Genomic DNA, 23,912 nt, shown 5'->3' on the forward strand with positions numbered 1-23,912 from the left:
TGTCTCAGCTGTGTATGGAACACAGGCGTGTGGAGCCTTAAAGCATGAAATTTCCAAGATTTTCGTAAGTTCTCGGTTTAGTCCTAAACCCTTTCTAAAGTATGTTTTGGGCTTTGTAGACTCAAATAAGGGACTATGTGTAAGTGAATGAATGTTTTGAAATATGAATGAAATTTTATGGCCCGTATTTTAGTTTAATGTTTGTATGTTTGTCCGGTAACGCCTCATACCTTATCCCGGCCTCGGGTACGGGTAAGGGGTGTTACAGAGATGCTAAAGGATTATAATTGCATGATTGATTATCATCATGGAAAAGCTAATGTAGTGGTCGATACCTTGAGAAGAAGGGCGATGTCTAAGTTGAGGGCTATGTTCGCCCATTTCAGTCTATTTGATGATGGGGATACTCTTGTTGAGTTGCAAGTAAAGCCTATTTGGGTTTAGGAAATAAAGGATAAACAGTGATTAGAGGATTCTTTAGTGCCTCGATTTAAGCAAATTGAGGGCGGTTCGACTGAATACTTTGGGCTTAATTCTAATGGTATCTTGTATTTCAAAGGCAAATATTGTGTATCAAATGATCAGAGTTTATGACAGTCTATACTACAGGAAGTAGCTCTTATGCCATGTACCTTGGTGGTAATAAGATGTACCGTGACTTAAGGGAATCGTATTGGTGGTCAGGTCTTAAGCATGAGGTAACATAATTTTCGTAAAAGTGTTTGACCTTTCAGTAGGTTAAGGCCGAGCATTAGTTTTCTTCGGGGTTACTACAGCTAATCTGAAATCTGTAGTGGAAATGGGAGAGAGTGACCATGGATTTTGTTAGTGGATTACTTTTAACACCTACTAAGAAAGACTCAATTTAGGTCATTGTGTATAGATTGACCAAGTCTTCCCATTTCATATAGGTCTGTATTGATTATTCTCCTCAGAGGCTAGCTAAGATCTATATTTCCAAGATAGTGAGACTGCATGGGTGCCTGGAACGATGAAAATGTGCAAGTGTACACATTCGCAACAAGTAATAAAGTGACAAGTAAATGTCGAGTTAATCGTACCCACAGGGACTGTGAAAAGAATTATTTATGGATGCAATTTAAAACACTTTGGTGAAGAAAATTTTTTTGGTTTGAGGAGGTGATTAAAAACTAAGATTTTTAACTAAGTAAAACAAATAAATAGAAAATAAAACTTCCAATGCATGATTTCAAAAGATGATTTTAATCAAGATGACATAATTGTGTTAGAGTAATTACATTTCTTAACTTAGAATTATTAAACTGATGTTCATGTTGTTACGAACAAATTCACGGAAACTCGGTAATTTGCTACCTTATGAACATACTTACCTACAAAAATCCATTTATCTCTTGACTATATCTCTATGTCAATTCCACCGATTAAACAAATTTTAATAAGCAAATATGTTAATGCATATACATACGTATGAAATTAAAATAATCTCTTGTACATATCTCTATGCTAATTCAAACAATTAATTCAATCTCATAAGCACATAAAATATTACGCGAGGTAACAATGCATTTCTACTTTGAAACAGTTTAATCACAATAATCTTCCAAGTTATGCAAGGCTAATGTATCGTTAGATACCATTGCTAATTTAACCCTCAGCTACCTTAGATGATTAAACATACACTGATTAAGTATTGTGTCAATTAATTACAATTTCAATCCATTTAAATAATTAATTCATTAGTTACCTTACAATTGTAATGCAAGAATAACTTAGTCATGGTTTTACTTAATCAAACATCTTACTGTAACACCCTAAAAATCCCGAAATCTAAAAATCCCGAAATCCCAAACTTTCCTTGTTTTCGGTTTTGATAAAAATTGTGTTTTATGTTCCTAGCCATGTGATAATTATAGTAGGTCTTAATTAAGGTTTGAGTTCGAACCTAGGAATAAATGAAATTATAGTTTAATTATTAAAAGAATCAGGGTTCACAAGTAGGTGGGCTTTTAAATAAAAATAGGGGAAAAAAAGCATCAAAAAGCCTTATGGAAGAGTGGCTAAGTGATGCCACTTAGAGTGCAGGGAGGTGGCGTTAGTAGCTAGCAAGGAGGTCCAAGGTTTGAATCCTAGTTTTGTGTTTTAGAAGTTTAATTTTGGCTTTCTAAAAGGATGGAAGTGGCGTGAAGATGGACTCTAAGGGGAGTGTTCAGAAGAGAAAATTAAGGAAAGGATCAAGGGGTTATCAGGGAGAAAAATGAGGAGATTAGAAGGGAGAAGTGATGGAGCCAAATTGGGAATTGGGCATGGAAAATTCAACTATAAGGGCTATAAATAGGGGCCGAATACAGGGTTGCCAGGCTACTGCCGAAATTCTTCTTCACCTTGTTGCCAGAAACCCCTTTCTCCAAAAGCCTAAAACCCTTTTTTTTTCAAGATCCAAAAAGCCGAAAACCCTTTTGTTTTTCTTTCTTTTCTTCCTCCCGATTTCTATTCTTCTCTACACAATTTTTTTTGTTTCACTTAGCCGAATTCTTCTTCTACTCTTCTTCTTTAATCTGTACCAAATAAACCTTATTCACCACACTAAGTTTGAAAAGCCGAAAAGCCATATCTCCCGAGGGCTGAATACTCTTTGACCGGATCTAGTGGAAATAATATTGGATCTCAGATCTTAGCTCTCTGCCGAATTGCTCTTTAGGTGTTTGCGGTTTTGATCTAGGAGTTGATCGTGGTTAGTGATTTAAGAAAGGGTTGATCACGCAATATAAGGTTAATGATAGGTTTTGGTTTTAGTAAAGATATGTATTAAGCATGAGATTAATGGAAGGGTGATATCATTTGTAGGTTTGGACTAAGGGAATTGTAGCACGCTTGCTTACCAGGTGTGTACATACACTACACACACATTATGTATCGGCAAAAGCCGAAATGCCGAAAAGCCAAAATGCCGAAATGCCGAAAAGCTGAAAGTTTGGCTACAGTAGTCTTGCGAGTCCACAAACACTCGTAAAGGGGAGACCGATGGGTTGCCTAAGGCCCACGAGAAATTCCGTGGACTTGGGTTGTGATTTGGCCATATGGGCTGGAATGGGCTAAATAGGCCCAATGGGCTATTGGGCCCATAATAGGCAAAAACTGAATGTTGATGCTATGTGATAGGAACTTCTATGTGAGCATGAATATGAATGTGACTAGGCCTAACGGGCCATATAAATGTGATTTAGGCCTAATGGGCCATATACAGGTGATTTGGGCCTAATGGGCCATATGAATATGATTGGGCTTAATGGGCCAGATACAGGTATGTGAAATTGTTTGGGATTTGTAAGGGGTTTTGGGCCTAGTATATGATATCCACATAAGACTTAATTAATATATTACGACTGTGGACAAGTCAAAGGGTTAAGGTGTGGCAACGGGTATATGCATGTCTAGGATTGGATCTAGGGAGAGCTTGGTACTTAAGCGGTCTTAATGACTCACCTCCTCTTCTCTGGAATCCTACCTGGTGCATAGTGTTCGTTCATCTTAGCTCACGAGACTTGTTAACGGGCCAAGGTAAGTGAAAACCGTAATTATGGAAAAATTACCAAAATGCCCCTAATGTAACACCCCGAACCCGAGACCATCGCCGGTGTCGGACACGAGGGGTTAACAAGCCAAATCCACATATTTCACCCACCAATTTGACATTTCCAGACAGGCTGGAAATCTGCGTCACTGTCACCTTAAAAATCATATCTCGAGTTTCAAAACTCAGAAACTGATTACGTAAATTTTCCCTGAATTTAGACTCATATATCCATCTATGCATTTATTTCTAGAATTTTTGGTCGGGCCAATTGGTACAGTTTATTAGTTAAAGTCACCCATGTTACAGGGATCGACTGCTCTGACCTTCGCGTGTTACAACTTGAATATCTCTCTGTACAGGGCTTTAATACTGGTACCATTTGTTTCTAATGAAACTAGACTCAAAATGGAATCTTTACATATAAGGCATGACTCATAATTCTTTCTGGATAATTTATAATAAATTTTTAAAGTTGCGACAGGGGACCCAGAAACCATTCTGGCCCTATCTCACAATAGCTTTAATATCTCTTAACATGTAACTCCTATGACCGTTTCGTTTCTTCCACATGAAAGTAGACTCATTAAGGTTCATTTAAATAATTTATTCATTATTTAATATCATTCCTACAAATTTTGGTGATTTTTCAAAACCACACCACTGCTGCTGCCAGCATCTGTTTTCAAAGTAACCATTACCTATTTCATGATTTCCACGATTCGAATGGCCCTTTTTGCACACATAGCACAAAGTGTGATTATGATTAACCATTCCAATGGCTAATCCTTTCAAACAATTTCATACCCCATAATGATTATCATACAAACTATTATAGAATCATACTAAAACGATATAAGCCATTTTCGCATGGCTATCCAAGCTTACACAAAACCGAAAGGTACATGACCTTCAACATTAGGGTAGTCCTATACATGCCATTTCAAAGTTCAACCAAAATTATACCAAAATGGAGGCTTTGATAGTGTAGATGACTTGACTTTAATGATCCCGAATCCGCTTGCTACCGAGCAAAATCTATAAAACAGAGAGCCAAAGCAACGGAGTAAGCATTTTTATGCTTAGTAAGTCTCAAGCAATAAAATCAGCTTTAACCAAAGCATTACATTCACATAGCCAAATGAATCATTTCATTAATACACATTCACATAATTATACTTACTTCACCATCCCAACTCTTATGTTCATACACAAATAACGGCTTCGTTAAGGCCGATAACTCGTTCCATCATAGGAGCGAATATTCATACGCTCTTACTCCTAGCGCATAAGCACACACAACACATACCTTGTTATTGGGAAGTTTCACAAGTGCATTAGCTGAAAATTTTCCAGCAAGCTTATAATTTTCAAATCACATACCTTCGGAGTTTAACCGGATATAGCTACTCGTTCAAACGCCTTCGGGACATAGCCCGGTTATGGTAACCCGCACAAAGGCCTTCGGGACTTAACCCGGATTTCACAATTTGCACAAATGCCTTCGGGTCTTAGCCGGATGTAGTCACTAGCACAATTGCCTTCGGGTCTTAACCCGGATGTAATTACCAGCATAAATGTCTTCGGGACTTAGCCCGGATATCATTCAATTGCTCATGCACACATATATCAATAGTCATTACACATCAATTTTTCATTTCACATAATTCGAGTAGGGTCATTTCTTGAGGACTTACCTCGGATGTTGTCGAACGGCTTTGATGGCTATTCGATCACTTTTTCCTTCCCTTATCCAATTGTGGCCCTCTAAGCTCTTGAGCTAATTCAAACAAATTCAATTTATTAAAGTCTCGCCTAGCCTTGGCGAATACACATATCATTGATTCAACATCACATAACTAAGCACTTTAGTCAATTTTCTTTAATTACGCACACATTCGGCCTTAGCTCACAACAAGGTAGCCGATTACCTAAGTCAAGAATAGGCATCATTAAGCTTGCCTCTAACCGAATGCATGCACAATAATTCCCCTCATGTGGCCGATTATGCTTAGTCATTCTTGCATAAAATCAAAAATAAATTGCAAGATTTTCACATCATATGTGTACTAGGCGAATGTACATGCAAATTTCACAACATTCTTCAACAAACTTCTTCTTTAAACAACATATTCATCACTTTCTTCATAATCAAAATATCATGTGCAATCATATATACACATATAAGTGCAAGGCCGAATTTCAAGGTGTCCATAGCCATCCAAAACACAAATTTTAACTAACATGCAAGAAGCATGAACCATGCTCATGAATGCATCATGGCCGAATACATCACAATCATGCCCCTTTCAACTTCAATCATGGTTAAACAAAAAAACTCAATGTCTTACTTAAAATTGGTACAAAGAAGTTTCAAGAGTAGTCAATCCATCATTGCATGCATCATTAGCAAGCTTCACATTTAGCATGCAATGGCTTTAACACAATAACAACTTTGGCCAAATGCCATTTCCATGGCATAACAAGGATTTGAACCATGGCTAACATGCACATCAAGTTAGCAACCAAAACATGCATGAAACTCCTAACACAACCTCATACATACCTTAATCTTGATGCAAATTTAGCCAAATCTCCTTCTAGATCTCTTCTAAACCAAGCATGAAGCAAAAATCCTATCTCCTCCCTTAGTATTTTCGGCCAAAAGGAAAGAACAAGGATGAACAATTTTTTCTTGTTTTTCTTTCACTTGCACGTAATGGGGAAAGGATGAGCTATTTTTTGATTTTTTGTTTCTCATCCAACATCATTAATTATTTTATCATTTAATTCATCATGCATTAACAAAACATGTTTCAACATGTTTTCTTTGCCCATAAACCATGTCATGGCCGGCCACTAGCTTGTTTTGGGGAAATTTGACATGCAAGTCCATAGTTTTGCATGCATGCTTTAATTAGTCATCACACATTTCCCTATCGTACTTTCAAAGTTCACTACTAAGTCCTTTCTAGTGAAATTCACCTTTATAACACTAAATCAATCATCAAAAATGTCACACATGAGCACACACATATTATAGGCATCAAAATAAATTTTAAATTATTTTTATGCCTCGATTTTGTGGTCCCGAAACCACATCCCGACTAGGGTCAATTTTGGGCTGTCACAACTCTCCCCCACTTAAGAAATTTTCGTCCCCGAAAATCTTACCGGTAAATAGGGTTGGGTATCGCTCTTTCATAGAGTTCTCGGTTTCCCAAGTAGCTTCTTCTATCCCGTGTTTGAGCCATAACACTTTCACTAGCGGAACCCGCTTGTTTCGCAACTCTTTCACTTCACGTGCCAGGATACGAATCGGTTCTTCCTCATAACTCATATTGGCTTGAATTTCAACTTCTGATGGATCAATCACGTGCGATGGATCAGATCTATAGCGTCGAAGCATTGAAACATGGAAGACGTTGTGAATCTTTTCGAGTTCAGGGGGCAAAATCAAACGATACGCAACTGGGCCAACTCGTTCGGAGATTTCGTACGGCCCTGTAACACCCCTAACTCGAGACCGACGCCGGTGTCGGACACGAGGGGTTAACGGCCAAACCCTCTCAAGATACCAACCAGTTTGACATTACCAGTCAGGTTGGAAAACTGCGTCACCGTCGCCTTAAAAATCATATCTCGAGTTTCAAAACTCGGAAACTGGTTTCGTAAATTTTTCCTGAATTTAGACTCATATACCCATCCATGGATTTATTTTTAGAATTTTTGGTTGGGCCAATTGGTACAGTTTATTAGTTAAAGTCACCCATGTTACAGGGACCGACTGCTCTGACCTTCGCGCGTTACAACTTGAATATCTCCCTGTACAGGGCTTTAATACTGGTGCTGTTTGTTTCTAATGAAACTAGACTCAAAATGGAATCTTTACATATAAGGCATGACTCCTAGTTCTTTCTGAATAATTTATGGTAAATTTTCAAAGTCGCGACAGGGGACCCAGAAACCGTTCTGGCCCTGTCTCACGAGAACCTTAATATTTCTCAGTATACCGCTCATATGGTCGTTTCGTTTCGTCCATATAAAAATAGATTCATCAAGGTTCAGTTCCATAATTTACTCACTATTTAATTCTACTTCTACTATTTTTAGTGATTTTTCAATCTCATCTCACTGCTGCTGTCCGCAACAGTTACTGCAGTAGACTATGCCAATTTCATGAATTTTTCCTTGGCCTTAATCATCCATCATACACGACACAAATTATGGCCACCTTATCAAAATTTGAGTTTCTAAGACTCGTGGCTATAGGTTCTAGCATCCCACTCGACGACCACATAGGCCATTTTCACATGGCTTAAAGTTTACAACCCACAATTCGACAAAATATAATAGCCTATACATGCCAAATGTTCTTCAACAACAAAAACAATACCACAAGATTTCAGCGGTGTGATGACTTCAACGACGGTCCCGATCACGCAAACAATACGAGTCCGAGAGACCTAAAATAGGTGACAAGAAAAACACCGAGTGAGTTTACAACTCAGTAAGTCATAAGCATTCATCAATCCACGATAAAGTTACTACAACATGAAACAATAAACGAGGCTAGGTACTCATCCATATCGAATCTATACCAAGTCATACATCCACATTTCATATTCTACACAACAAGATATTTGAGGCATTTTCACACACTAACTCATTTCCACCACAATCATACAATTTCAATCATCACATAGATTTAAGGCTTACCAAATTCAACCCCGAGCATGATCATATTTTCTATTCGTCATGAGCTCGAGGTACTTACCCGATCCGCTGTCCGGGATTAGCTCGATAATGTCGCACACTCGGTGCCAATTGTAATGCAAGAGCATATAGTGAATCCGCACACTTAGTGCTATATGTATTCAACTCGCACACTTAGTGCTATATAATCAAACTCGCACACTTAGTGCTGTACAATTTTAAACCCGCACACTTAGTGCCAATCTTGTCACCGTGTCCATTTATACCCGCACACTTAGTGCCGAGACCAATACCTTATGTATTTTGCTGCCTTTATACATTCAACAATGGCATCATTCCATACACACACATTTCCATTTACACACCAACTCATTTAAACACATTTGCATATATATATTGATCATTTAAATCAACACCAAATATACGCTTAATGACTTACCTTGTGTTGGGTAAAACAGTCCAAGTCGGCTACTCGATGACCTTCGTCTTTCCCTTGCTTGATTCTCCTTCTTTAACTCCTTGAGCTTAATCAATAAATCAACTAGTTTAACCCTCTTGCTAAACATTCATAATTCAATTACACATGCATATGTATGTTTGTATATTCGCAACCATCCTCACTTATTACCCATTTGGTCAACAATCTAAGCCAAGATAAGGCTTCAATATGGTTGCCTCTAACCGAATACATGCACACCAATCTACTTCCTTTGGCGAATATGCATGTCTATGTGGAGGCCAATTTTACACTAATACTACACAAAAAACAGCATACATTTTCCTAATTAACGCATTACATATTGTAGTTCTATACACATCTCTCATTTATTTCATAACCAAACAACATCACAAGCAAATAGACACCTTAAAATAGTATGCATGTCATACCAATTCATCATGTGCAAACATATATTCATGTAGGTGCAATGGCGAATTCTCAAGTGGCTTATATCCAAATATACACACATATCCAAAGCTTAAATCTTACTTACCATGCAACATGCATGAATCATACTTATGGATATAACATGGCGAATACCACAACACCATACCGTTTCAATTTGGTCATGGTTAAACAAAGAACTTAGTATCTCATTCAAAAATGCTAAAAGAAAATCTAAGAATCCCCAATCCACCATCACATGAATCATTATCAAGCTTGATATTTAGCATGCAATGGCATTAACACCATATTCACTTTGGCGAATTTCATTCCCATGACATAACAAAGATTTGAACCATGGGCTAACAAGAACATCAAGCTAGCAACTAAAATATACATGAATCTCATGGCAAAACATCAAACTTACCTTAATCTAGGTACAAGTATGGCCAAACCTCCTCCTAAACCTCTTCCAAACCAACATGAAACAAGAATTCCTTCCTTCTTCCTTAGAATTTTCAGCCCAAAGGAAATGAAAATGATGAACAAAATTCTTCTTTCTTTCTCCACACTCACGAATGGGCATGCATGAGACCATTTTTTTTTTTTTTTTTTTGTTCCTTTCATTATTAAATTTCCATGCTCACTATTTTATTTTTTCTTACATACACCATTGTCCTAACATGTTTTATGACATGTTTTTACCCATAATCTCTTGTCATGGCCGGCCACTAACTATTAGGGGGAAATTTGACATGCAAGTCCTCCCTTTGACTACATGCACTATTAGGTCCTTATAGATTAGCCTATCACTTTTCAAAAGTGTCACACAAGTCCTACTAACTGAATTCACATGCTATCGGCTAAATCGAAGCTTGAAATTTTCACACATTCATAATTACATATTCTAGACAATAAATATTACGTTCAAACATTTCGGTGACTTCGGTTTAGCGGTCCCAAACCACTTCCGACTAGGGTCAATTTTGGGTCATCACAGCCCAATGAATCTCGAGCTCAACTTGCCCTTACGGTAGAATCTGAGTATCTTTTTCCACGGCGAAACTTTAAGAAACACTTTATCTCCCACGATACTCAATGTCCTTTCGTTTCAAATCCGCGTCGACTTGACGATCGGAGGCTATTTTCGGACTTTCACGGATTACTTTTACTTTCATTCAGCATCTTTAATCAAATCCACTCAAAATTTTGTTTTCACCGAGCTCATCCAAAACAATGGTGTACGGCATTTACGCCGTACAAAGCCTCGTAAGGCGCCATCTTAATACTTGATTGAAAACTATTGTTGTGTTAATTCAATCAAAGGTAGGTACCGTTCCATGAACCACCGAACTCGAGGATGTAACATCTCAACATATCCTCAAGTATCCGAATTATCCGCCGGATTGACCATCGGTTTGGGGGTGAAAGGCGGTGCTGAAATGCAACTTGGTACCCAAAGCTTCTTGCAATTTCTTCCAAAATCGCGAGGTGAACCTCGGATCTCTATCCGACACAACAGAAATCGGTACCCCGTGTAATCTCACAATCTGAGAAACGTACAATTCAGCTAGTTTATCCAATGAAAAATCCGTACGCACAGGGATAAAGTGAGCCGACTTAGTCAATCTATCAACAACAACCCAAATCGCATCCTTCTTACTTGCTGACAATGGCAGTCCGGACACAAAGTCCATTGTGACTCGATCCCATTTCCACTCGGGTATCGTGATCGGCTGAAGTAATCCTGAAGGCACTTGATGTTCCGCTTTCACTTGTTGACATATTAAACATCTCGAAACAAAGTCGGAGATGTCTCGTTTCATACCATGCCACCAAAACCGACGTTTCAAATCGTTGTACATCTTCGTACTCCCCGGGTGGATTGCCATTCGGCTACAATGGGCTTCATTCAGAATTATCGAAATAAGTTCCGAATTCCTTGGAACACACAGACGACTTCTGAACCTCAAACAATCGTCATCATCGATCTGAAACTCCGATTCCTTGTTCGGAACACACTCGACCCGTTTTGCAACCAACTCATCGTCGACCTTCTGAGCTTCACAAATGTGATGTATCAATAATGGTTTGGCTTTCAATTCAGCTACTAACACGTTGTCGGATCGAACGGACAAGTGCACATTCATCGCTCGTAAAGCGAATAATGATTTACGACTCAAGGCATCCGCAACCACATTCGCCTTTCCCGGGTGATAGTCAATGACCAGCTCATAATCCTTTAACACTCGAGCCAACGTCTTTGTCGCAGATTTAAGTCTCTTTGGGTCATCAAATATTTGAGACTTTTGTGATCCGAGTACACATGGCACCTCTCACCAAATAAGTAATGTCGCCAAATCTTCAAGGCGAATACGATGGCAGCCAATTCGAGATCATGGGTCGGATAATTTTTCTCATGTGGCTTTAATTGCCTCGACGCATAGGCCACAACTCGACCTTCTTGCATCAATACGCAACCTAACCCAAGTAGGGAGGCGTCACTATAGATGACAAACTCTTTGCCAGATTCGGGTTGCACTAGAATTGGGGCTTCATCAAATAAGTTTTCAGTTGGTGAAACTTTTCGACATTTCTCCGTCCATTCGAACTTAACATCCTTTTGGAGTAGCCGTCATCGGCGTGGCTATCGTTGAGAAACCTTTACAAATCGTCGGTAATAACCTAAGCAAGCCCCAAAAAGCTCCAAACCTCGTTAATATTTCTGAGGCTTCCAATTAAGTATGGCTGAAATTTTATTGAATCGACTCGAATACCCGATCTGAGATACCACATGACCCAAGAAGCTAACCTCTCTTAACCGAACTCACACTTGCTGAACTTAGCATATAATTGCTTATCCCGTAAAATTTGCAGCACTAACCTCAGGTGTTCAGCATGTTCGGTCTCATTTCTTGAATAGACCAAGATGTCATCAATGAACACAACTACGAATCGATCCAAATATGGTCTGAAGATCCGATTCATTAAATCCATAAATACCGCAGGGGCATTAGTAAGCCCAAACGGCTTCACTAGGAACTCATAGTGACCATATCTCGTTCTGAAGGCAGTCTTGGGTATGTCCGAATCTCGAATTCGCAATTGATAATAGCCCGATCTCAAATCTATTTTCGAGAACACTGAGGCTCCCTTCAGTTGATCGAACAAGTCATCGATACGTGGTAACGGATATTTGTTCTTTATCGTCGCTTTATTAAGTCGACGATAGTCGATCTACTGACCTCATGGTTCCATCCTTCTTTTCACAAACAACACCGGCGCACCCAAGGCGAAAAACTCGGGCGAGCAAAACCTCTATCCACCAATTCTTGCAACTGAGCTTTCAACTCCTTTAATTCCGTTGGTGCCATACGATACGGAGCTATCGAAATTGGAGTGGTACCAGGTACCAATTCGATGCCAAATTCTATTTCCGAACAGTGGTAAACCCGACAATTCTTCGTGGAAAACATCCGGTATTCACAAACCACCGCACCGATTCGGGTTTCTTTTACGATTCCTTGTCATCGAGCACATACGCAAGGTACGCTTCGCACCCTTTTCTTACATATTTCCGCCAACATTGCTGATATTACATTGGTAACCCTTTAAGTCCGTAGACTCAACCCGAATTATCTCGTTATTCGCGCACCTCAAATCGATAGTCTTGCTTTTGCAATTTACAACCGCATCGTGCATGGTCAACCAATCCAAACCAAGAATAACGTCGAATTCATCGAACGGCAAAAGCATCAAGTCCGCCGGAAAACAAGAACCTCGGAACACTAGGGACTTTTCTTGCACACTTTGTTGACAAGCACGTAATAACCCAAGGGCTTGACACCGAATTACAAACTCGATGAGACTCAATAGGCAAAGTCTTCTTTGGATGCTAAGGTTTCACATATATAAGAATGAGTAGAACTAGGGTCAATCAAAGCAATCACATTAGTATTGAAAAGAGTGAAAGTACCAGTAATGACATCCGGTGAGGCAAGATCCTCGCGTCTGGCGTATGGCATAAGTCCTAGCAGAGCACGAGCCTCGGATCCGATGGTAGCATCTCTAGATCCTCTCGACCGCCACTAACATTGCCCACATTTCTAGGTGGCCTACCTCGGCGATGGTAGCAAACGGGTTTCCACTCGACTTACATTTTGTTCAAGCAACCTCGGGCAATCCTTCATAAGGTGGTCGGCCGATCCACACTTATAGCAGAGCGATCACGGAACCAACAGCTCCCGAATGCCATTTGCCACAATGCGACACTCTCGCCTCTCTCGGCGATCATTTCCACCATCGGCGATCGAAGTGACTCGTGTGGTCACAGGGTCGATCGCGTCCTCGTCTAGAAAAGCCCGGCGCCTCTAGACCGGCTCACATCATCTCGAAATCTCTTCGATGCTGTTGAAGAGACTTTCCGAGGACCTTTTCGAATTCTCCGGTTCCCACATCAACTTTTGTTTCTCCTTTCTAAGCTCTTGACTTTACAAGCTCGCTCAACAAGTACTACGAACTCTCGTATTTTGAGAATGCCAACGAACATCCTTATATCATCATTCAGCCCATCCTCGGCGTTTACACATAATAGCTTTGGACGAAATGCATTCTCGCGCGTCTGACTAAGCCTCACAAATTTTCGTTCGTAGTCGATGGCGACATAGAACCTTGCTTAAGATCAAGAAATTCCTTCGCTTTTGGTCGATGAATCTCGATCGATATACTTTTTTGAACTCGGTTTGAAAGAATTCCCAAGTCACTTGCTCTCTAGGCACCACGAGTCGAGTACTCCACCAATAATAGGCGGAATCGCGTAGCAAGGAGATGGTACACTTTAAGCACTCATCGGGTGTACAAGATAGCTCATCGAGCACCCGGATAGTGTTATCCAACCAAAATTCAGCTTGCTCGGCATCGCCGCTATCCGTAGCCTTGAATTCAGTGGCCCCATGTTTACGAATTCATCGATTGGGGCTTACTTGACCTTATTTGGTCGATTCTGGGAGGTATTGTAGGTGCGGGGTTGCATTAGTTGGGAATGGAGGTTGTGGAACAGCCGTGTTAGTTCGAATGTATTGGTTGAACCAATCATTCATCACACTATAAAAGGCTTGCCTAGCCTCATCATTCGGATTGCTGGCCATAGGTTGAGAGTCCACCGACGCTGTCCCTTGCGCGGGAGCAGGCGCCACACTCTCCACATCATCAGCTATTGCTCGATTGGGATCGGGATCCATTGCTATAAACAAACACAAATTCAAATTGTCAGAAATCTCCACACTATCAATTTATCACTTAATGGCATGTATAGCTAGACCCCAAACATATTATGGTAGTCCTAGAATCGACTAAACTGTGGCTCTGATACCAATAAAATTGTAACACCCCGAACCCGAGACCATCCCGGTGTCGGACACGAGGGGTTAACAAGCCAAATCCACATATTTCACCCACCAATTTGACATTTCCAGACAGGCTGGAAATCTGCGTCACTGTCACCTTAAAAATCATATCTCGAGTTTCAAAACTCGGAAACTGATTCCGTAAATTTTCCATAAATTTAGACTCATATATCCATCCATGGATTTATTTCTAGAATTTTTGGTCGGGCCAATTGGTACAGTTTATTAGTTAAAGTCACCCATGTTACAGGTATTGACTGCTCTGACCTTCGTGCGTTACAACTTGAATATCTCTCTGTAAAGGGCTTTAATACTGGTGCCGTTTATTTCTAATGAAACTAGACTCAAAATGGAATCTGTACATATAAGGAATGACTCCTAATTCTTTCTGGATAATTTATAATAAATTTTTAAAGTTGCGACAGGGGACCCAGAAACCGTTCTGGCCCTATCTCACAATAGCTTTAATATCTCTTAACATGTAACTCTTATGACCGTTTCGTTTCTTCCACATGAAAGTAGACTCATTAAGGTTCATTTACATAATTTATTCATTATTTAATACCATTCCTACAAATTTTGGTGATTTTTCAAAACCACACCACTGCTGCTGCCAGCATCTGTTTTCAAAGTAACCATTACCTATTTCATGATTTCCACGATTCAAATGGCCCTTTTTGCACACATAGCACAAAGTGTGATTATGATTAACCATTCCAATGGCTAATCCTTTCAAACAATTTCACACCCCATAATGATTATCATACAAACTATTATAGAATCATACTAAAACGATATAAGCCATTTTCGCATGGCTATCCAAGCTTACACAAAACCGAAAGGTACACGACCTTCAACATTAGGGTAGTCCTATACATGCCATTTCAAAGTTCAACCAAAATTATACCAAAATTGAGGCTTTGATAGTGTAGATGACTTCGACTTTAATGATCCCGAATCCGCTTGCTACCGAGCAAAATCTATAAAACAGAGAGCCAAAGCAACGGAGTAAGCATTTTTATGCTTAGTAAGTCTCAAGCAATAAAATCAGCTTTAACCAAAGCATTACATTCACATAGCCAAATGAATCATTTCATTAATACACATTCACATAATCATACTTACTTCACCATCCCAACTCTTATGTTCATACACAAATAACGGCTTCGTTAAGGCCGATAACTCGTTCCATCATAGGAGCGAATATTCATACGCTCTTACTCCTAGCGCATAAAGCACACACAACACATACCTTGTTATTGGGAAGTTTCACAAGTGCATTAGCTGAAAATTTTCCAGCAAGCTTATAATTTTCAAATCACATACCTTCGAGTTTAACCGGATATAGCTACTCGTTCAAACGCCTTGGGACATAGCCGGTTATGGTAACCCGCACAAAGGCCTTCGGGACTTAACCCGGATTTCACAATTTGCACAAATGCCTTGGTCTTAGCGGATGTAGTCACTAGCACAATTGCCTTGGTCTTAACCCGGATGTAATTACCAGCATAAATGTCTTCGGGACTTAGCCCGGATATCATTCAATTGCTCATGCACACATATATCAATAGTCATTACACATCAATTTTTCATTTCACATAATTCGAGTAGGGTCATTTCTTGAGGACTTACCTCGGATGTTGTCGAACGGCTTTGATGGCTATTCGATCACTTTTTCCTTCCCCTTATCCAATTGTGGCCCTCTAAGCTCTTGAGCTAATTCAAACAAATTCAATTTATTAAAGTCTCGCTTGCTAGCCTTGGCCGAATACACATATCATTGATTCAACATCACATAACTAAGCACTTTAGTCAATTTTCTTTAATTACGCACACATTCGGCCTTAGCTCACAACAAGGTAGCCGATTACCTAAGTCAAGAATAGGCATCATTAAGCTTGCCTCTAACCGAATGCATGCACAATAATTCCCCTCATGTGGCCGATTATGCTCAGTCATTCTTGCATAAAATCAAAATAAATTGCAAGATTTTCACATCATATGTGTTCTAGGCGAATGTACATGCAAATTTCACAACATTCTTCAACAAACTTCTTCTTTAAACAACATATTCATCACTTTCTTCATAATCAAAATATCATGTGCAATCATATATACACATATAAGTGCAAGGCAATTTCAAGGTGTCCATAGCCATCCAAAACACAAATTTTAACTAGCATGCAAGAAGCATGAACCATGCTCATGAATGCATCATGGCGAATACATCACAATCATGCCCTTTCAACTTCATTCATGGATAAACAAAAAAACTCAATGTCTTACTTAAAATTGGTACAAAGAAGTTTCAAGAGTAGTCAATCCATCATTGCATGCATCATTAGCAAGCTTCACATTTAGCATGCAATGGCTTTAACACAATAACAACTTTGGCCAAATGCCATTTCCATGGCATAACAAGGATTTGAACCATGGCTAACATGCACATCAAGTTAGCAACCAAAACATGCATGAAACTCCTAACACAACCTCATACATACCTTAATCTTGATGCAAATTTAGCCAAATCTCCTTCTAGATCTCTTCTAAACCAAGCATGAAGCAAAAATCCTATCTCCTCCCTTAGTATTTTCGGCCAAAAGGAAAGAACAAGGATGAACAATTTTTTCTTGTTTTTCTTTCACTTGCACGGCAATGGGGAAAGGATGAGCTATTTTTTGATTTTTTGTTTCTCATCCAACATCATTAATTATTTTATCATTTAATTCATCATGCATTAACAAAACATGTTTCAACATGTTTTCTTTGCCCATAAACCATGTCATGGCGGCCACTAGCTTGTTTTGGGGAAATTTGACATGCAAGTCCATAGTTTTGCATGCATGCTTTAATTAGTCATCAGACATTTCCCTATCGTACTTTCAAAGTTCACTACTAAGTCCCTTCTAGAGAAATTCACCTTTATAACACTAAATCAATCATCAAAAATGTCACACATGAGCACACACATATTATAGGCATCAAAATAAATTTTAAATTATTTTTATGCCTCGGTTTTGTGGTCCCGAAACCACATCCCGACTAGGGTCAATTTTGGGCTGTCACACCTAAGGGCGAAAATGACCAAAATACCCCTAGGTGTAGAATGTAAGATTTATGGATGTGACATGCATACATATGATATTCTGCTTAGGTTGCATATGGGTGGGAATTATGAAACGGAGGAAGTATATGAGGATCGCATGGTTGCTTGACAATCGTGGATTCACCGATGGCTTTTAAAGCCCAATATGAAAATGAAGGTAGTTCCGCAATCGGGCTACCATGGTGTATGGGCTGGGTGGGTCGATATTCATATCCCCACATGGTGTGACGTGGGACAGAGCTGGTGTGTAGCGGATGGATAATTTGGATGGGATTGCATTGCATGATTAATGAATGATGGTTTTTTTTGAATGCTTGTTTTTGCCGAGGGTTGTGCACACTGAGTTTGCAAAAACTCACCCCCCTCTTTTATTTTATTTTCAGGTGATGCTCAGTAGAAGGTTCGATGTTTGGAGGTACTCTGGGTGGCCGGCTAGCAAGATAATTCAGACTTGGTTTTTTTTTAAGCATTTAAGTTTTTTTTTTCTTTTTAAGTCTATTCAGACCAGATTGTAATAAGGTTTTCAATTACTACTTGAATTATTATTATTTTCATTGCAATTACGAGAAGTTGAACATGGATTTCTTAAATTATAGTATGTTTTCTATGTTTCCGCAACTAAGTTTTTTTTTTTTAAATATCAAATGATTTAAACAAGGCTTTCGTAACTGAAAGCTTTTTTTTAGTTAATTAGGGGTTTTTTTAAGAAGGGTTTTCAATGAAAACACGGTTTTCGCTAAAATACTTCAATGTAACACGCCAGATTCGGCCATAACGTCTGGGCCGAGTTTAGCGTGTTACACTTACCGAGGCCTATAACAACACAAACACAATTTTAATAACTCAAGTAGACGAAATGCAATAAACTTAACACGAATTAAATATTAGCCATATTAATTAAATTAAACATATCAACGTAACAAATATTCATAGAGATGTTCATCATAACAACAAAAAAATTAAAAGGATAGGGAACAAGAATCAAATCCTGTGTTTTCTCCGTGGCTTGACTACTCATTCTCCACTTGTTCTTGTCAAACCGAGGCTTCTACGAACACTTGAATGCTACTCCAAATAGTGGTTGATTGTGTAACATCCCTAACCCGTATCTGTCGCTGGAATAGAATTACGGAGCACTACTGGAGTTTACAGAACATTTATAGATAATGCACGTCAATTACTATTTATTTTCAGAGATTATTCTTAACGTCCCTTTAATCGACCCTTGAGGCCCAATATAAGTATTAGATTCAAGTCAAGACTAAATTGGGAATGCAGAAAATTTTTGGCAAAATTTCTAAAATTTTCTAGGATGTAGGGCACTCATGCCCGTGTGGTCCAAGGGACACACCGTGTGACCCTAGGACAAGCCCGTGCTACAAGCCGTGTTTGACCCCATGCAACTCTCTGACTTATGCCACATGGCCTGCCACACACTCGTGTGCTAGGCCGTGTGGTAAATTAAAATTTTTCCAATTAGGTGCAGGTTTCACATGGCAAAGACATATCTTGTGTTCTAGGCTGTGTCTCTCACACGGCTTAGACACACTCCCATGTCTTTGCTCGTGTGTTCAATTCTGAGCATTCTGTTTCTCAAATTTAAGATGTAGGGGATACACGGCCTAACTACACGCCCAAGTGCCAGACCGTGTGTCACACACGGTCAAGACACACGCCCGTGTGTCTACCTATGTGGACAAAATAAAGCTATTTTCTAGCTTTATTTCTCACCCAAACTTTGCCAATGACCTACACCAAAACTTTCATTCATATACCAACCAATTCAAGCATCATAACCAAGTTAATTCTATTCATCTAACATGATATATTATTACATGCATTCATGCTTTTAATCTTACCATTTTTAAGCATATTCGTTTAACCTTTCTCAATCAATAAATAATAAAGACTTCTGTTATTACCATAAAATAATCTTAGTATATGCATATACCAAAACATAATCATCACTAGCCATTCCAATGGCTAGATTACAATAATCATTTACATTTACGTGCCAATATGACCAATTTAACCCATACATGCCATTATAACCATAATTGATTTACCATATATACCGAAATGAAATGATGGATAGTGTGACTGATCTCCTCCAAGCTTCCAATCCAACGAGCTTCCAATTTACTATAAAATAAGGAAATAAAACTAAGTAAGCATAAGATGTTTAGTAAGTTCGTATAACATAGTACTTAACTTACCATTTATTCTATTTCAAGATAAACATGTCAGACACATTCAATCTATTTGATCTCAAGCCCTACACATATTCTCATTGCCCTTGCTAGTAATATAATCCATAATAACATGAAGAAACATATATGAGCTCAACAACAATCAGATTTCCAAATATATATATATATACTTTCCATATCACATATTTATATAACATGTATAAATCATATCTTTATATTTCAAGTATATTTTCATAATAATTCATCTCAAGTTCAGATTATTTCATGTTAGAACTTTACTCACATCATTCGAAATATTCATGTCGCATGAGTAGTAGTACACCCAAGGTGTACAAATCTATAATCAAGAATGAACATATTCATCAAATAAATTCCATGTACAAATATCATCATCTCATGTTTTCATATATCAATTATCATGTATCACCATTTTTATGTATTTCAAGCAGATACGTGTAATAACTCTTTTTTTATTCATATTTTCTCATATCTGGATTTTTACTCGTTGAATTTATTCGAAATATCGATGGATACACAGGAAGTACACTCGAGCTGTACAAATTAAGATCTGTGAATTCATATTCAGGGGTACCCATTAGGGCACTTAATCAGAAAGCTCACTCTTGAGCCACATATCATATAATAGGATTACTTGTCCAAGCTAAATCCTATTTTCAACATATGCTCACAAAAGCTTAATCAGGATTACTCGTCTGGGCTAAATCCTATATGTAAATATGCTCAAGAGGGCTATATCAGGATTACCAGTCCAGGCTAAATCCTTTCTATAATGGGGTCAATAAGATTACTCGTCTAGGCTAAATCCCGTCAACAACAAATGCAGGACCTCATTTAATACAGAAATCACATTTATCCATCGTTTTTCATTTATTCAAAAGGGATTTAACATTTTTCAAGCATTATCAGGCATGTGATTATTTCATACATCTATAACATTCATATAATTCAAATAAACACATTCATTTCAAACATAACAGTAACATTTTTATCATTTATCATCTATCGGGCATTAATTCAGTGATCGGGCTTTTTCAGTTATGTTTTCAATGTCATATATATATGATATTTATATAAATTACATACAAAAAATATAATTCAAGATATAAATATACAATTTAGTTACACGAACTTACCTCAACAAATGTTCGTGTACGTAAAATTTACTAATCCGACATTTTCCTCTTTTCCTCATTCTAACTCCGAAGTTGGTCTATTCGGATCAATACGAGTAAATTTAACATCAATTTAATACAATTTAAACTCAATTCAGTCCAATTTACATCTTAGCAAAATTATCATTTTGCCCCTAAACTTTTAATTAATAACGATTTTGTCCCTAGGCTCGGAAAATGAAATTCATGCAATTTACTCCTTATTCCAAGCCTAACGAAAATTTCAATATAAAATTTACAGCACATGTATTTGATAAACCGTAAATTATACATATTTTTATCCCATGTTTAATGCATTTTCTGGATGATTTCTCATTAGAATTGGTGAATTCGATGCTCCTAATGCTTTAATTTCATGTTTTATACTTAGGAGAGCATAGGAGAGTGAAAGGAATGAGAAACGGGCCAAAAACAGAGAAAATGGGCTAAAGTACGAAATCAACACGGCCTGGACCTTCTCACACGGGTAGACCATACAACCATGTCAATTTGGCAGAATTGAAGTACGATTCACACGGGTATAGCACACGCCCGTGCCATTTTCATAGGCTCAAACATGGCCTGAAGTAATCACACACGGGCGTGTCCCTGCCGAGCCCAAGTTAAGTCCAATTTAGAAAAGGCCACTTTTGAGGGCTTCTATGCATTCCAAAGCCTATAAATACACCCTAGAGGAGGAAGAAAAAGAGACAAAGAATAGGGGTAAGGAATTACTTCAAGGAAGCCGATTGATCCATCTTAGAAGCCGGATTCATCATCAAGGCTGAAGATCTCTCCTCAATTTCCCTTCAGGAGTTTTGGGTTTTCTTTATGTTTTGTATTCTTTATTCTTCTGAGATATTTTCTTATTTAGTTATGAACTAAAACCCCTAAATACCTAAGGGGAATGAAACCTAAGACGAATCTTATTATTATTTTCTAAATCGTATGATATATATTTAAATTGTTCTTAATTATGTGTTCTTAATTCTTGTTTTGATATCCCAGGATACTGATTCAAGACATGCTCTTATTCAGAGGAGGAATAGACCCTATCTAAGAGTACTTTTGTCATAATTAAGCGGAGTTGATTGTGCGCCTAAAAATAGGGTGACAAGATTTTGTCGGATTAGGGTGAAACCTTATAAGAGGATCCATAGATCGAGTTAATGCAACCCTAGAGTGTTAATTAGAGAAAAGTCTCGGTTATTCAATCTAGGGATTAGACGTTATTAGTCTTGAATAGGGATAAAACATAACTTAGGGATCTCTGCGGAATAAGTTGAATGAATAAATTGTCTGATTCGAAGCCAGAATAACAAGTAAAGTCTAGGTGGATTTTTCCTTAGGTATTGTCTTAAGTCAATCGATTTTTCCCAAAAGCAATTCCCCAATTCTTTTCTCTGTGCATTCTTAGTTTAGATAATTAGTTAATTAAAACAAAACCCCATTATTCTTAGGCTAGATAATAAAACGACAGTCATTACCAGTACTTTTAGTTCCTTTGGGTTTGACAATCCGGTCTTGCTAAAACTATACTACTGTTCGATAGGTACACTTGCCTAAATTGCGATAATAGTTAGTTTCAAGAATAATTAATTATAAATTTTTAAAACCTATCACGAAAGCTCGCGATCAAGTTTTTGGCGCCGTTGCCGGGGAACTAAGATATTAGGAACACTCAATTTTTATTACTTTAACCATTTATTTTTCTTGCAATTTAATTTAATTATTATTACTAATTAATTTACTTTTTCTCTCTCTTGACATGTTTTTATAGTTTATGACTAGAAGAAACCCGTCGGGACCATTACTTTTTGACGAAGAAATCGATCGCATAGTTCGTAGAATCCAAAGAGAAATAAGGCGAAGCTCAAGATACAAAGAGAACGAGCAAGAAGACGATACTCAACCCCCAACCGAAGAGATGGCTGAAAACCAAGGCAATCAGCTACATCCTGCAATTGCGGCTAATCAAAATCCTACTCCACGTACTATGTATGACTATGTTAAACCTTCTTTAACAGGAATTGAATCAAGTATAGTTAGACCTACTATTGCTGCGAATAATTTCGAACTGAAACCTAACACAATTTAGATGATATAGTAGTTTGTTCAGTTTGATGGTTTGCTGGATGAGGATCCCAACACTCACTTGGCGAATTTTCTGGAGTTTTGCGACACTTTCAAAATTAATAACATTTCTGATGATGCCATTCGCCTTCTGTTATTCCCTTTTTCACTGAGAAACAAAGCTAAACAGTGGTTAAACTCGTTATCACGAGGGTCCATCACTACTTAGGAACAAATGACCGAAAAATTTCTACTAAAATATTTTTCGCCAGCTAAAATGGCTAAGTTACATAATGATATCTCTTCTTTTGTGCAGATGGACTTAGAAACACTTTACGATGCATGGGAAAGATACAAGGATCTATTGCGAAGGTGCCTTCACCATGGGTTACCTCTATGACTGCAATTTCAAACATTTTACAATGGTGTGAATCCCTCTACAAGACAGATGATTGACGCAGTTGCTGGAGGAACCATCAACAACAAAACACCTGAAGAGGCTTATGAATTCATTGAAGAAATGTCACTGAATAACTATCAGTGGCAAGTCATGAGGACTAAGCCAACAAAAATAGCCAGCGTTTATAACATCGACTCAGTTACTATGTTGTCAAATCAGGTAGAACTTCTCAATAAAAAGATTGATGGTTTACTTGGTTCTACACAGGTACATCCAGTAATGAGGTGTGACTCAAGTGGAGGAGGTGTGCATATAGAATATCAATCCTTCAATCCTACAACTGAAGAGGAACAAGTCAACTATATGGGTAACAATAACTTTAGATCTCAAAATA

At 38.2% G+C, this 23,912-nt stretch overlaps 1 non-coding gene across 1 annotated transcript; it reads right to left on the bottom strand.

Annotated features, from left to right (window-relative positions):
- Positions 1-23,402: 23,402 nt before the first annotated feature.
- Positions 23,403-23,508, bottom strand: LOC128294512 (small nucleolar RNA R71). The gene has a single exon (XR_008284821.1). It is a non-coding gene; the product is annotated as a small nucleolar RNA R71 (small nucleolar RNA).
- Between the last annotated feature and the right edge of the window lie 404 nt (positions 23,509-23,912).

This window comes from Gossypium arboreum, chromosome 6, assembly GCF_025698485.1.
Source record: "Gossypium arboreum isolate Shixiya-1 chromosome 6, ASM2569848v2, whole genome shotgun sequence".
NCBI lineage: Eukaryota > Viridiplantae > Streptophyta > Magnoliopsida > Malvales > Malvaceae > Gossypium > Gossypium arboreum.